The sequence below is a fragment of the Anabrus simplex genome, chromosome X (genome assembly GCF_040414725.1).
Source record: "Anabrus simplex isolate iqAnaSimp1 chromosome X, ASM4041472v1, whole genome shotgun sequence".
Classification (NCBI taxonomy): Eukaryota; Metazoa; Arthropoda; class Insecta; order Orthoptera; family Tettigoniidae; genus Anabrus; species Anabrus simplex.
In genome coordinates, this window is record NC_090279.1 from 218,174,894 (window position 1) to 218,191,386 (window position 16,493).

Sequence of the window (16,493 nt, forward strand, 5' to 3'; positions counted from 1 at the left end):
AATAATAATAATAATAATAATAATAATAATAATAATAATAATAATATCCGACTCCTTGATGAATGGTCAGCGTAATGGTGTTCTGTTCAGAGGGTCACGGGCTCGATTTCTGGCCGGGTTCGGGGATTTTAGTCACGTTTTGTTAAAATTGGACCAAGTCGTCGAGAGGATGAAAATTGAGGAGACAAGACTCAGACGTAAGAGAAGATACTTGTATAAGGATGGGTTGAAATGGTACAGGTTCTTAAAGAGAACCGGATGAGTTCTTCCAACTGGCTGAAAATGGTTTATGAGAGCGAGAATGGACTTGGGGGTGTAAGAGGAAGTCACATTGGAGGAACCAATAAAGAAGAAAGGATCCCAGAAAGATGTAGGAGAAAATGAAGGCATAGACGAGGCAAGATAAGAAGTAAAGACTGTTAAGTGAGGTCTGAACGCGGATGAGTCTAAGTTTTGTGTTAAAATATTCCCTAACTACAGTACTGCACGCGTACCAGCGGTTGAAGAAAAAAACAAAGAATGGCTTATTTCGTTCATAATGAGTATGAGGCTATGTAAGTAGTGAGTAGATCTTGACCGTCAACAGTAGTCGAAATATTTCCTCCGCCGTGAAGGTTAACCCCGCACTTCATTCACTCGGGAAGAGAGAAAGTAGTTCTGGAGGGGAGACACAAGGTGAGGTTAGTTTTCTCTGGTCAGCGCGGCCCTCTGTTCCCCAGTGTATCGCGCGTCTCCGTCTTGGACCGCTCGCACTGTTCGCAGCAAGTGTGGTTCCTATAGTGACAAGTTATACAGGAGACCTGCCAAGGTAAGCCCCTTCCTGTTTTATATTGTAAGAGAAGAAACCGTTATTTATTACACAGTGCCACAAAAACACCATTATGAGAGAATTTTTAAACCAACTCTTATATACTGTCTTTTAAATATTCCTAGAAATAAATACACCAAAACTACGACTTCCACAGAATGTTTTAATTTTGGAATATTCTTATAAACAGTTGAAATTAATTAATTTTTATCACAAAATGTCAAAAATACTTCGGCTTTGAGATAATTTTTTGTATATTTATGTATTCTTTGTTATATTGTTCGAAAGAGGTGACATTTCAAAGTGCGAACATTCTACAGCGTTGAGAGAATATTTTTGAACCCATTTTATAGGTACTTTGTCTAGTGTTCTTGGAAACAGTTATTTGTTGTTACAAAGTGTTCAAACTACTAGGACTGTGAGAGAACATTTTAAACCCACATATTCATAGAACAGAGTAGAATGTATTCGGTCATTAAGTATTGCAAAGGAAATTAAAAAATCACACATACTCAGAATAATATACAATTTCAATTTATAGTAAATTGATTCATTTGCATTTCTGCACTTAGTAAATGCGTCGCATGATTCACGACTGTATACTGCAAGGTAGTTCATTTAGGTGTGGTGTCAATTTATTAAACATGTTAACTGAACATTAGAATGACTTGAACCTGTCTTTTCTAGCCTGTAGGGAGGTACGTCAACTTGGTTGGGGATATTCTTGTTAATATTGTTTGATGATTAAGTTTTTATGACGAATTGCAAAAAAAATACTCGGGCTTAGAACACCGTTCCATTTTTCAAACAGTGCAAAGCGTTTACATAGGCCTACCTACTTTTAACGAGTGAGTTCCAAGATTTGTGAAATTTTTAGTTTCCAATAGCGTCTTTAGCTCGGAAATTGAAGGAAAGTCGATATGAAATACACTGGTTTGGTATTTAAGTTCTTGGTATTAAGTGATCAGTCCTTACCTGAACAGATGAAATTATAGTATTGTCTGCACACTTCAAACTTTTTCTTTCATACTTTTGGCTTCTACGATTAGGTATACAAAGTCGAAAATAATTTAAGTTTAATGTTTGTTTGTTTGTTTGTTTGTTTGTTTGTTTGTTTGTTACGAACGGCTTGACAGAATTTGTCAAAACCCGGTATTTAAGTTCACTGATAGCTGATCTGAGTTATGTATTGTTTGATTAGATGCAGTAACGTAGCAAGACGGTATTAAGGGGGTCCGAATGAGAGTATGTCAACATTTCTCCATTAATATCAGGTGTACGTGATAAGAGGTGTTTCATGCGTTGTTGCGACGAGAAATGGTAATGGAGATACGCGATTGTTACATCTCCGGAGATGTTAGTTCTATGTAAGAAGTGTGCATATGAATATTTTCCTACAGTTTACATTTTACGGTATGAGCTAAGGTAAGGAAGTTTTTTTGTTTTTGTTTTTTTTTGTTTGTTTTGCTATTGGCTTTACGTCGCACCGACACAGATAGGTCTTATGGCGACGATGGGATAGGAAAGACCTAGGAGTTGGAAGGAAGCGGCCGTGGCCTTAATTAAGGTACAGACCCAGCATTTGCCTGGTGTGAAAATGAGAAACCACGGAAAGCCATATTCAGGGCTGTCGACAGTGGGATTCGAACCCACTATGCCCCGGATGCAAGGTCACAGCCAACGGCAAACATCGCTGTTCAGTCGCCATAGTAACGAACTAACCGGCAATGGTGGTGGCCGTGGTCCACACGAGGAGTGTCTAGTCAGTAGAGTCCTGATGCTTGGGCTTTAATACTCCAGCCTGCACAGCAGTTCTGCTATGAGATTTGCATAAACATCAGGGGTACGGCCGATTAGAAACCCCTAGCAATGATGCTACTCTCGCTACAGTACGGAAGGGCGGGCTAGGCGACGCTCCATAATGGGAAAAATTACGTTCTAACTTAATATTGGCACGTCGTTGGATAACCCGTCAGAGCCGGTCCAGGAACTAGGACCAGTTCCTACCGGAAGACAGTATTCTTGCTTCCATGAGCAGAATGAGTTTCGTTTTAACACAAGATGTTTTCAGTTTAGGATTTTGATCAGATTTCAGAATTATTAATTGTGCAATTTATTAGGAGAAATTCTAATTTTAAAAACATTTGCTCTGGACTGAGTGTAGCGAGTGTCATAGGAAAATGGAGGTCGCCAAGATACTTGCAATAACTGTGGTGTCATTATTTTTATTTCTTTATCTTGACGATTTACAAGTGCTCATGCAAACAACAGCATACTGTCAAAAAAATTCAAGAGTTTCTTTCAGCACTTTTGAATAGTGAAAGGAAAAACCTTTCGATTAACGTTGTACTCTATATGTAGACAAAATTGTCACAACCTTCCCATTTCAGGTCGGATGGCGTACGGAATTTATCTGTGGTGTCCTAGGTCTCATTTGTTCTGTTGGAAAGGATCTATGCAAGAGGTCGGTCATTTTTGTTCTGTACTCAACTGCTCTTCAGTATGGACTGTATTTACTAAACACGGCCTAATAGGTTGAAAATTCATTTCATATAAAAAAAGATAATTCCTGTTCAACACGAAAACCGAGTGTAATGCACAAGGTATATCTTCTCGTGTCCGTGCCTACATGTACCTCGGTATTTTTGATTGATTGCCCTATCAAAGATCGAAGCGATAAGAAACTTAATGTAATTTTCCTATTTGTCAACTTCTTGAACATCAACTTAATGCAGTAATTATATAAATTTCCGTCGTGGAAGTAGACTTACTAAGATTACGATAATGTTTCGAAAATGGAACAGTGGTCATGTAAAGGGCCTCGGGCTTCTTACAGTTCTTTGAGCCAATTCTTACAATATTTTCCTGCTCAGTGTTCGCTAGAGGGCACCGCACTTCCTCATAGGTTTATAGCTCTGCACAGATATTCCTTCGATATCTAAGGAATATATTGTAAATGCCTAAAGTAGAGGAAGGATTTTGTGATCTCTTCTCATTTCAAACTCGTTATTCCCGATATTCAGAGAGAATTTTTTCTTAAGATAGGTCTATAGCCTAAAATATGACTGACATTTCGTTAAAATTCGTGCTGATTAGATAGTAAACTGGACTTTATAGGTTGTGGTTTGCTTCTGAACTTGGTAATAATAATAATAATAATAATAATAATAATAATAATAATAATAATAATAATAATAAAAATAATAATAATAATATGGAGGAAAATAATATATCACAGCAGGTAGTTTACAACAGACAGGAATACAGAAAAATCATCAACAAAATTAAGGGATTCCAAGATCAAAGTAGCAAAAAACGGACCGGCAACAACTGGTCACGAGAACGTAAAGAAGCCCACTCCGAAAGAATGAAGAAGTACTGGGCCGATCGAAAGAGGAAGAACCGTAAATGAATGATGCTTAACGTGGTCCATAGTAGACCCATTCGAAAACAATAATAATAATAATAATAATAATAATAATAATAATAATAATAATAATATTTGCTTTATGTCCCACTGACTACTTGTACGCTTTTCGAAGACGCCGAGGTGACGGAATTTAGTGCCACAGGAGTTCTTTTACGTGTCAGTAAATCTACCGACAAGAGGCACCTTCAAATACCACCGGACTGAGCCAGGACCGGCTACTGAATTTGGGATGGAAACGTAATTCTATAGAAGTTATTATTCCAGAGCTGGTAATTTGGTACCAAAATACAACCCAGCCGTTGTATGTGCAAGAGCATATTTTTATGTGTTTTCAAACATCAGAAATCTACACTAACCGCACAAACAACTGGCCGTGGCAGAAAATGACTTTCTTTTAAAATCATTCTGTCTGAAATATGATGAACATACTATGCAGCCTCCGAATATCCACAATTTACGAGTATTAAATATTTCTTCGCCGGCCAAATTTTGAGGGGTCGAGTTTACTTAAATAATCATAGCTATGAGATTTACCAACAATTCTTTTCTCAAGTGTGAGATGTATTTTTTAAGGAAAAATAAACTATGGGACTTGGCGTAATACGTGGGGTGTCAGAAAGTGAAATAAAATACCAAACATCAGTTCAAGTGATGATCTTTGCTAATTATGTAATCAGTCAGCAAAGCCCATACTTCTACATCCAGTATATTAGCGCAGTACTGAACAAGCTGGCTTTGTGGTTCGGGTCGCGTAGCTGCCAGCTTGCATTTGGATGATAGTGGGTTCGAATCCGACCTCCGGCAACGGTTTCCCGTTTTCGCACCAGGTAAATGCTGAGGCTGACCTCAATTAAGTCCACGGCCGCTACCTTCCAAATCCCCTACCCATTTCCTCATGTTTGCATCGCCAAAAACCTACCTTGTCACGTTAAACAACTAGCATATTCCGAAGAATATCTATTTAAAAAACTGTAAGAACAGAAAACCATTTAAAAATTATCCAGAAATAGGCTGTGTTAACCCTCCAATACACGAATGACTGTCTGCAACTGTTTGTAAGCCCCCTTTACTTTGACTTCCCTCTTTTATTTATTCTCCTATTTATTTATTTATTTATTTATTTATTTATTTATTTATTTATTTATTTATTTATTTATTTATTTATTTATTTATTTATTTATTTATTTATTTGATAATGACTTTCTGTACATGGCGGAGCTCAGGCTACGTAATTATACACCTGCACAAACATAATATACTGAGCATTATAGCTAATTAAAATTAATATAATTTAAAGTTAACGTAGAATGTAATTTAACTGAAATTTAAATTTAAGCGGAGAGATGGCGTGGAATGACATTAGTAGACGAATAAGTTTGAATGGCGTTTATAAAAGTAGGAAAGATCACAATATGAAGATAAAGTTGGAATTCAAGAGGACAAATTGGGGCAAATATTCGTTTACAGGAAAAGGAGTTGGGGATTGGAATAATTTACGCAAATTCTTTAAAATCATTTAAGAAAAGACCAGGGAAATTACAGATAGGAAATCTGCCACATGGGCGACTGCTGTAAATGCAGATCAGTATTGATTGATTGATTGATTGATTGATTGATTGATTGATCGATACGATAAATGATAGGAATCAGTCGAAGAATGTTCCACCATTCAACACTTTATATAATGTCTCGACTGATTCCTATTATATAAGTCAAACGTGAACACAGAAATGTTAGTTATAAATTATGACGACCGATACGATACATTTCACAAGCCAATCCGACTGATTCAGACTTCACTCATCATTGTCTGACTCCACCTTGAACATAATTTGCACTGTGTTTTTCTGGAACCTTATTGGTCTGGTTTTCTTCCGATCGCAGAATTTACACCGTGCTCGGGTCGATTCGACTCCAGGCCTCGTTGGCGGCCGTACTCAGTACTTGCTCCAGTTGATTTCAGGTTGGTCTGTCCTTCCGAATATACGTATGTTTGATGCAGTTCACCTTCAGTCACATCCCCTACACGCGTCGACTTTTCACTCTCAGAATTATGGTCTGTATCACTCGGGGCAACTTCATGGTCGTCCAGCGAGTTGATTCATAGCTCTCGAAATAAATCGCGAGAGCTGTGTGGAAAGAGAACGCAAATTCATTGCCATAGGTCCTTTCAAATCACCGCATTGATCCCAATAATCACGGAGAGAAACGCGTGTTCCGCTACACTCGCAGCTAGAATGGTATTTCTGTATCGGTCGTGTCCACAGTAACAACGCCCCTAACCACACAGCCAAGTTGCCCGGTCGTACTAAGTGTAACACCCTACCTGAATATTGGTGGTCGTAGCTGGGAAGTTACATAACTTTCTTCTTTAGCATGCCATTCCTCTGGTTCATAAATTTTCTGATACTTCTGGTACGTAATACACTGATTCATCATAGCATTCGAGCTATTCAGCCTACTCTGAGGCACTGATTGGAATGAGCAGTGCGCGTATTTAACGGAATAATGGCAGAGGATGTTCACGGCTGTCATTCCAGCACTGGGACTTTGGACTGTTAGATCGGTATCGTAGTACTGTTCGTTAAAAGTGAGAAAATATGCAGTTTATCATTTGATCGAGTATTTTATATGATAGCATTGCTTTTAATTGCTACATTCCTACTGACGTTTTTGCAATGGCCTATGTTGACTTCAGTTAGGAAAACCACAAAGTCAGTCTTTCTGAGAATTCCGTAGCGAAGCACGGGTACATTAGCTAGTACATAATAAATGAAAGGCACGCCCTACTAAACGTGTGAGTACGATTTGCGAACCACGAATACACGCCTGCAGATTGATACTTCGTAACTCTGCAGACAAAATGATAAGACTCTAGAAGCAACAGCTTGGCGAATATTAAAGTCATTCCCACATTGTCGCAGCGTTTGTATTGTTGCCGAGGGAAGCTATAAGACATTTGCCCCTTCTACCTCCGTTTGTAGGCCATTCGCGGGCTCATCTCACTCAACCGTGTAGTGGAGTGATGAAGCCTTTCAGAAAAAAAAAAATGCAAATTTTATCATCTTAAATGTCGATATAAGCTTTAAAAATTAGGTTATTTTTGTGGTAATTAATAGTATGGTATTACTGTATGTGTTAGCTAGTGCAGTTAGAAACAGAGAGGGAAAACTTTGAAATGTAGTGTTACAAAAATATGCCGAAGGTAAAACTGATAGTTCTGATCAGAGATGTGGATTTGTGTATCAAACATGGCGATAAGATATATGACAAATAGTTTGAGTATCATGTAAGCTAAAAGAGTAACTTAGTTATTGTGCGGAGGAAATCATTGACATGCAAAGCTGCATCCAATCAATGTGAGAACTGAACTGTACTCATATTCCAAATAATAATAATAATAACAAGAAGAAGAAGAAAATATGGACAAGCAGAGACGATGGAGGAATCTAAACTACTGAACACAGAACCAACTCGGCGTGATAATACATCGAACAGTTCGCATAGGACATTGGAACGTACACATCTACAGTATTTTTAAAACACTAATACATGAGAGAAAACCTTTCCAAAAATATTTCTTGAAAACTCACAAATAGAATTTAAAAAAGGATTGAAGCGAAAGAAATCAGAAGAAGCTAAACATCAACAAAGCCAAAGAATGAAAGAAAACGGCACGATGTAGATTACTCTGTCCGTAAAGGTGGGCAAGGACGAAAGCTCTCAAGAATTTGATTAATTTTCACGGTACTTGGCTCAGAAAATTAAGAACAACGACAGCAACAACAATAATAATATAATAATAACAATGTTTAAAATCCATTTTAATAGTGAGACAAAATTAATTGGTTAATTGTGTCGCTTTTCCTGTAATACGAATTATATTTCGTCTTAGTGTTGTATTCGTCAAGCGTCGCAAACGATGTTATGTCATTCTTGTTCAAACGTAATTAAAATGATGTCTTCTTCTCTGAATGCACCTCTCTGTAGATAACACGTATTACACTTTCATTGTCGATCACTGAAACATATCTAGTCATGACAATCGCGAATCGCATTCCATAGATAATACAATTACTAGGAAGTTAAAACAAGTCCTCCTGCGCCACGTGCTGTATGCGGACGTTCGATAGCTTCATTACCAGTGATCAGATATCAGAGAGTAGATACAGCTGAGTGATGTCATGGGACATACGCGGTGGTATGATTATACTGAGTATTTTTATCGTATAAAGTAGTAAATAGCTAAACGTAAATAAATGTTCTTGTGTACCGTACGTACACCACACTTTAATCACCAAGTAACCAAAAAACAGTATAATAATTATCATTTGTAATAAGTCTAGAGAATTCTCGTTTTACTCATGTTTACTTTCATAAAAGCTAACAAATAATTTATTTCTACAAGAAACACCCCTAGTTTGTGGTGGTGATGGAGATCATTGTTTTAACAGGAAGTACAACTGGACACTAATGTATGTTGGGTATTCAGCCCGAAGGCTGGTTGGATCCTCAACAGCTCCGCCATCAGCTGTCATAGATAGCCTAGGCGTCACTGAAGAGGCATAGTAGGGAAATGAGGAGTGAGGTAGTTTCCCGTTGCTTTCCTCACTGAGCTAGACGTTTGCTATTACATATCAGTCTGCCAAGCCCACTGAAATGCCTGCACCAACCGACCCTATAAGTGACATTTTCACACCATTCATAGCAGGGACTGGCTGCATAAGGAATGACATTACTAGCATAGCTCATACCTCGGTCACTTTCATATTGTCAAACGGTCAATGAAAGTAACAAATTTGTTCTAGCCCATACCAGAAGACATAGTGCAGACAAAAATTGAAAGGTTCCGACACTTCGAAAAATGAAGGTAACAGCGAAAGGAAGACAAGGGCCACGAAGAGCGTGAAAATGAAACTCCCTATGTAATACAGCTCGGGTCGGAGGTCGGATAGGATAGGCTCAGCTAAGGGTCTCATGGTCGCCAACCCACGCTCTACAGTTAAGAACACTTGAGGCCTGTTTTAGTCGCCTCTTACGACAGGCAGGGGATACCGTGGGTGTTATTCTACCACCCCCATCACAGCAGGACAAGCCTATTTTAAATAGATTGTGTTATTACAATATCGTTATTAACTTTACAATCGTGTACTTATGTTTGTCTCACTGGGGTCGAATGGTATTTCAGTTATACAACATTTTGGTTGGGTTTTAACAGTAACTGTGCTTTATTCGTTATTAATTATGGTTGTAATGTGCAATAATTCGTTTAGTGGAAGAAAAGTTGAGATTGGCCGAGTGAGACGTAAGAACAAATAAGTTAACATTATTATTATTATTATTATTATTATTATTATTATTATTATTATTATTATTGGCCGAAAAGCACAATCGATCATGCACCTCCGCAGAGAACAGCAACATTTCTTTAAATGTAAATGTTCATGGGTATAACTGAGATGTGTGAAGCCTGCTATGTGAAGAATTATTACGAACCGTTCGCTATAACCTGGAGGGTCATTGTTTCACTGCCTGCTATTTCTAGCATACGGTTACATAACGATAGCACTAGATTGAAAAAACTAACCACTTTCCCGTTTGCGAAAATCGAATGAACATAAATATGTCGCCCGGTCATGGCCATCCATCAACGGCTGCTAATTTCAAATGGCAACCAGCCATAAGACATAGCCAGCACGGGTGCTATGGTTACACATTCTGTCGCGTCGCGTTACACAAATTTCCATATCACCCTCAGCCATATTTATGTCACAAATAGCTTAATAATCAATTCTCTGAACGGAAATGTACCATTTTACTCCCTGCAGTGTGCCATCTTCTGAAGCCGTAATAACAGTTGATTCGGTAGAGAGATCATTAATGCACAGAGATCAACGATCATATTTTAGAGCTTTTCATCTTGAGCAGTCTGTCTTAATGAGAACGATGTATACAACGTGCGCACGGAATGACGTGACGGATTTCTGAGCGCTGACGCAGACCTGTTGAGCTTGGTCGCATCTTCAGCGCGAACCAAATGGCGCGAAACAGAGTTGGAGCTGATATGCGGGACAACACCTGTTGAGTTGGCGCGCACCGAACACCGTCGTTCAACGTAATAAGCTCATTTGGTGCAAGAGCGCCATTAATGGCTTCGTAGCCGTGCTGGCTAAGGCTTGCCATTCCCTGTCACAAAGTGGGGAAGTCTAGTCTTCCACTTTGGAAGACCCACATGTCCGTGAGATTCAGTCAGCCTACACCGGCTAAATTCCTAGGGCAAAGATGTCCGGATGTGAAGCTAACCACTCTATCTCTGAGGTAACGGATGGTGGAAGAGTTTATTGCCCCAAGAGCCTTCTCAGTCGATGGAAAAGATCTCCTGCAGATGCATGAACTGGGACTTCTTCGTGGAGAAATGATTCATGAATTAAGAAAGTTACAATTAAAATAGAATATTCGCAAGTGGTGAAGAAAGTTATCAAATCACTGGATAAACGAATTTGGACATGAAAGCGGATATTTGGAGGCCAAAAGCAGGGAGCACCGGGTAGGCTAATTAAAGAACTGTCACTTGAAGATACGTATTCATTCGAAAATAATTTGCGCAGGGACGAAAGAACTAATGTGTTATTTCAAAATATCCACACTATACCAAAACAGATCGGTACACAAATGAGACGAACATTACCAGGATAGCGGTACTGCAGTATTTGACTGTAGGAGACAGCTTTAAGTTTCTCGAACCACTGTATTGGTTACTGGCCACTATCATGAACGGATTGTTACCTGAAGTATGTGAGTTCTCGTATGTCTTGGAATTAAACAGAAGGCGTGCTGTTTTATGCGTACGCTATGCTTTCTGTCCTGCTTGTAGCACCAAGCTACCTCATCGTGCTGTGACAAAGTTATCGTGCCAATCATTGCTCCTATGGAGGATGGTGCTTGTGAGAATTCTCAACAATCCAGTTCTATACACCCCAAGTGACGTGTGTATTTAGGAATGCAACTTAACAAGATTTCCTAACATATGTAGTATACAAATTGCAGGTTCTTCAGTATTATCTGGTTTATCGCAAGTTGGGTTACCACTCATCTAAGTTTTTCGGGACTTTCCTGAATCTCAGAAAAAAATTCCCGTGTCCCAGACAAGTGTGTTTCGAAACGCGGATTGTGCTGATTTCGGTTTGTATACGAAATGATCGATACTAGGCCAATCTCCCTCTTCAACGGAGATGGCAAGAACGAACTAATTCAGGAGGCACTAGTCTCGTTTAGTACACTGTGGCGTCATCCGAGCCACGCCACATTCCACTTCAAACCTGTCTTTCCCCTTCCAGGTATGGTTATTTTGTAAAGCAGAAAGCAAGTGAACAATAAAATAAAACTCTGGCAGAACTGGTAATAATAAAACAATCGTATGGCCTCAGCTACCTTGTGCAGGCATGTGGCCGCTTTACTCTAGGTCTACTAGAGGCAGAGTCTACGGCTGAGTTACAATGAATGTTGTCAGTAAACACCAAGGGTGGCGTGCACCATCTTGGAGTAAATTACTACGGAAGTAGCGTTTACTAAAGAAGTCCATACTACAGAAGTAAATTACTACGGGAGTTATTTACTCCGGAAGTAACGTCGGAGAGTTGAAGTACAATTTACTCTTTTAGTTACTACTACAGAAGTAGCGTTCGTTACTCGCGGAGTAGTGCTGTGTTCGTGCATCTTCTTTAAAGAAATCCAAATAGATAAGGTTATGTGCGATAGGAAACGGGGGAAAAACGTAAGCGAAAAAGATAAATGCTTGTTAATAGAGATAATGACGATCTATGCAAAGGATATAAGGTGTAAGAAACACGACATAAAGATGCTGGATAAGAAAGGAAATTCATGGAAAGTCGTGGCGAAAGAATTCAATGCTTCGAGTGACGGAAAACGCAGTGAAAAGCAAGTTAAGATTCTGTAGAAGGACTTAAAAGCAAAGCAGAAAGTCATGGACACGCGGGAAAAATTAAAACTGATGGCGGTTTCTTCATACAGATGGCCTACATCCACAGCGAAATTTTCCCATTTTCACACCAGGCAAATGCTGGGTCTGTAGGCCCTACCTTAAGGCCACGGTCGCTTCCCAATCCCGAGGCCTTTCCTGCCCTATCGTTGCCATAAGACCTATCTGTGCCAGTGCGACGTTAAGCAAATTGAAAAAGAAAAAAAAAAACCTCTTCCGATTTCTGAAAAGTTCACCGTTGTCACCGAGAGGGCAATAAATGGGAATATGCGCGCAGTCACAGTCAATTGCACCCACGACGTGTGGAAACCTGCCAACGTGAAAAGTATCCTTTTATTTTCCGAACGATCATCATCATTTGCAGGCGTACCTCCCTCTTAGCGTCAACTAGTGCTTTAACCACGCGATGAAAGATACGGCTAGCAGTTGTGCGGTAAACGTTAATTAGATCACCGGCAACTGTACCGTACCGGTACTGAAATGTTCCGGCACGAAACACTCGTAGGGCACACAGCAACTCTAATTTAACAGATACAACAAAATTAAGACAAGAATTCAGCTGTAAGTGATCTCCAAGTAGATTTAGAAGGAAAGTAAAGGATTCCTTCCTAAGACCAAAAACGTTCCTGAAACTCGCCGTGTTCACATTAGGCCTACACGGCTCTCGCCTTTCACGCACTGTAGGCCTACGCACTATTACATTTCCCATCGTTTACTGCGTCGAGATCGTCAATATAATCTAAGTAATCCATAAACACGTTTGAAACGTCTTTCCTCTCATACACGGCACGATATTATCATTAGTCAACAAGTCTAAACTTAGCTTACTCCATGCACGACGTGAGAGTAAATTCTAACCTATATTCGTACGTTATTTACTTCTTTAGTAATATACTACAAGATGGTGCTCTTCAACATTTTACTCTTGTAGTAATTTACTCCAGGAGTATCTGAGAGGACTAAAATACTTCGGAAGTAATTTACTCTCGTATGGAAGTCGCCGAATGCTGACTTCAAGAGTACTTTACTACGGAAGTAGAACTTACTCTTGGTTGGTGCACGCCACCCCAAGTGTGTCACCAGAGATGTTTTACTTGTCGACGTCTTACGACATGGAGTGTGGAATGGACTCACTACCACTGCCGCTCTCCGTAGGCGGACACTCTACCACTGATCCAAAGAGCTAGTAGAATGTTGTGTTGACACTAAAGAGACAAGGGGGAACGGAAGAGATAGTGTTGTGATTGCAAACCCCAGGTTTTGACGGTTAGAAGATGGCAAACCTGGTCAGCAGGGAAGTGATAGCCGACTGCCATGCGACTAGTTCCTCAGGAATATGACACTTGTTCGAAACCTAGCAAATGCAGGACAGTTTCGAAACCACTCAGAACTGAAGGTCAGATATATGAGTCATCAAAGAAGTTTTCTGTCTGCCATTTAGTGGTCCTAGATTAAAACGGCCAGATGGCTGCACACGGTAGCTGAGGCTATACGGTTATCATTATTATTATTATTATGTTCGACTAGTTGGCTGGACGGTCAGCGTCCTGGCCTTCGGTTCAAAGGGTCCCGGGTTCGATTCCCGGCCGGGTCGGGGATTTTAACCTTAATTGGTTAATTCCAATGGCACGGGGGCTGGGTGTCTGTGTTGTCTTCATCATCATTTCATCCTCATCACGACGCGTAGGTCGCCTACGGGGGTCAAATAGAAAGACCTGCATCTGGCGAGCCGAACCCGTCCTGGGATATCCCGGCACTAAAAGCCATACGACATTTCATTTTATTATTATTATTATTATTATTATTATTATTATAAATAATTGCAGTACGCTGTCACAGCGTTTTGAGGTTCTCGTAGACTTACTTATTAGAAATAAAAGACGAATATTATGTGGATAATTCAATAGAATGTGGGGCTGTGATGTGAGAAATAAGTTTGGGAGTAATATTAGAGTAAAAGTAACATCAATAAATAAATTGCCCAAATGTGCTGGGCACAACATTAAAGTGATGTTTGAGATGTATTCACCACGACAGCTAACCTCCAACTGAGCGCGCGAGTCAACACAGCGCCATCTTATAATGGAGCATGCATGTGACGTCACATATTTAGCACAATTTTTCATTAATTTGAAGCGTCATTTCAAGAAAATTACTTTTCATATTTTCATTTTGTTTTTCGCAACAGGGAGCCCCCTTTTATATCTGTCAGTTGAGTCATAAAACACAATCGTAAATTAAATTCTCTCGGTGAGACACGCGTTCTAACAAAACATGGTCGTTCTCTAACAAGTTGTACTTATTCGTGAAGTTGACATTCATAGCCGCTGGTCAAGTTCTACTTCGTTAAGCCGGGCTTGATAAATGGTTAGATACTTATATGCAGACGCTCTGAACTTTATAGTATGACACATAGCAAAGCCATCATCGCAACAGCTGAATATGCGAGTGATCCTTCAGACACGGCCAGCTGGATCTACGCTGCGTTCCTTATTCCGAGTTTATTTGTTTATTCATTTGTCCTTTTACCTATTCCTGTTATAACCTCCTCTGCGGATGAAATTGTAGTACCTTTTTCTTAAAAGGATACGAAAAGCAGACGAAAGCATTTTATTGCCGTTGAAAAGGAGGTTTTTAAGGACATTTTATTGAAACCTTCTCAGATGATAGAGAATAAGAAGACGGGCGCAGTATCTTCTAACCAAAAGGAAGATGCTTGGTTAAGTATTGCTAAAGAATTCAATTCCTCAATACATACTGTATAAAATGTAAGTAATGTTCTTATAACGGTATAACCGCAGCCAAACAACAAGCTCAAGTAATGGAGAAACAGCCTCGTTGGTTTCTTTTCGCCAGAACTGGTTCTACCTTTAGGAGTATAATCTACAAAACGGTGTTTTTTTATGAAAGCGGAACCTCCTTTTGAATTCCACTTCACTGCATAATTCAAAAGTGTCCATAACATTTCGCATGTATCGCTTTGGAGCACTGATTTCTCCTACCACTTCCTCAAAATCGTCATCCATTTTATAGGTAATATGCGAAATAAGCAAGGGTCCCCTTGACTTGATGAAGTTCAACTTATTTCATCACATAAGTAGCATTTAAATGACTATTTATTACAATAAGTTCAGGTTCATAAAGTCGAGAATTAAGTTCGAATTGAACATAAGTATTACCGGTACTTATTGCGACTATGAATACCGCCCTAAAAGCGTTTTAAATGTTTTCTTTCCATCTACCTGTTGTGGAGGAACATAAGTCTACATTAAAATTCTGCAGTCGACTTGAAGTTTCACGTTAGTTGCTGTTAGGTAGGTTGAAGGACCCGAGCTCACGCACAAAATACCAACGGCCTGTTACATAAGACAGATGCAGCGAGCTGAAGGCCGGGGTGGCTGAGATGCAGGTCAGCTGTTTACTGTTATGTGTTACCTCACCATGTCAGGTTAGGTGAGCTGCTCTGGCTTCAGTCCAGACCCCAGCAAATTGATAACAATACTTGAAGGATCTTTCTAAGTTTTCGATTTGTTGCTGCTTGAAAATCAGCAAATAGTTCATGGAACAAAGAGGAGGAATGGTGGTGATAATGTATCGCTAATCACCTATGCAAGGCTTTTGTTAGGGCATATCTTCGGATACTACTGATAAAACTAAGGGCGACTGGACTGGATAAAACAGTCACTAAATGAATGGTTCAATCGAGGGCATTGGTGCAAAATCCAGGTAAGTCCTTTTTTGGTGATAAACGAGGTAGAATATGCATAATATAATGTATGATGATGTGCATGTTTTGGTGCATGAATTAGACTTGTATGGACTTATCAAACCGATGTTTAAAGCTAACATGAAGATAAGACAGAATAAGACTTTTAAAATTTCTCAGTACAAAGTGTTTCAGTAGAGTTCTGACGAGAAATACACGTTTAGGTCAGTAAGAATCAACAGGCAACCGTTATGTGTGAGTTTGATCCTCTGAAAAACGAAAACAAGTGCTGATCTTGCCATTCCGGAGGAACAAAACTTACCTCTGAAGAAAGCTAAATATGATGACACATGAAACTGGCAACAAAGTGCATTGCATCAACAGATCTGAATTTATTTTACAAACTGTGACATATTTCTCAAGAAAATGGCAATGAAGAAAGTGAAAATAGTTGAGGAGAGTTAGAGTGAAACAGTGAGACTACTAACTGCTTCATTTTCTTACAACTGTTTATTCTTATACGCCTCATACACCAGAGTACCAAACTGAG

The 16,493-nt window shown here is 39.4% G+C and overlaps 1 protein-coding gene across 1 annotated transcript in view; it reads left to right on the forward strand.

Annotated features, from left to right (window-relative positions):
• Nucleotides 1-671: 671 nt before the first annotated feature.
• LOC136886473 (probable sulfoacetate transporter SauU) overlaps nucleotides 672-16,493 on the forward strand; it is a 91,416-nt gene continuing 75,594 nt past the window's right edge. The window contains exon 1 of the mRNA XM_067159266.2: nucleotides 672-808. The gene's annotated coding sequence lies outside the window, so the exon portion shown is untranslated. The remainder of the gene's footprint in view (nucleotides 809-16,493) is intronic.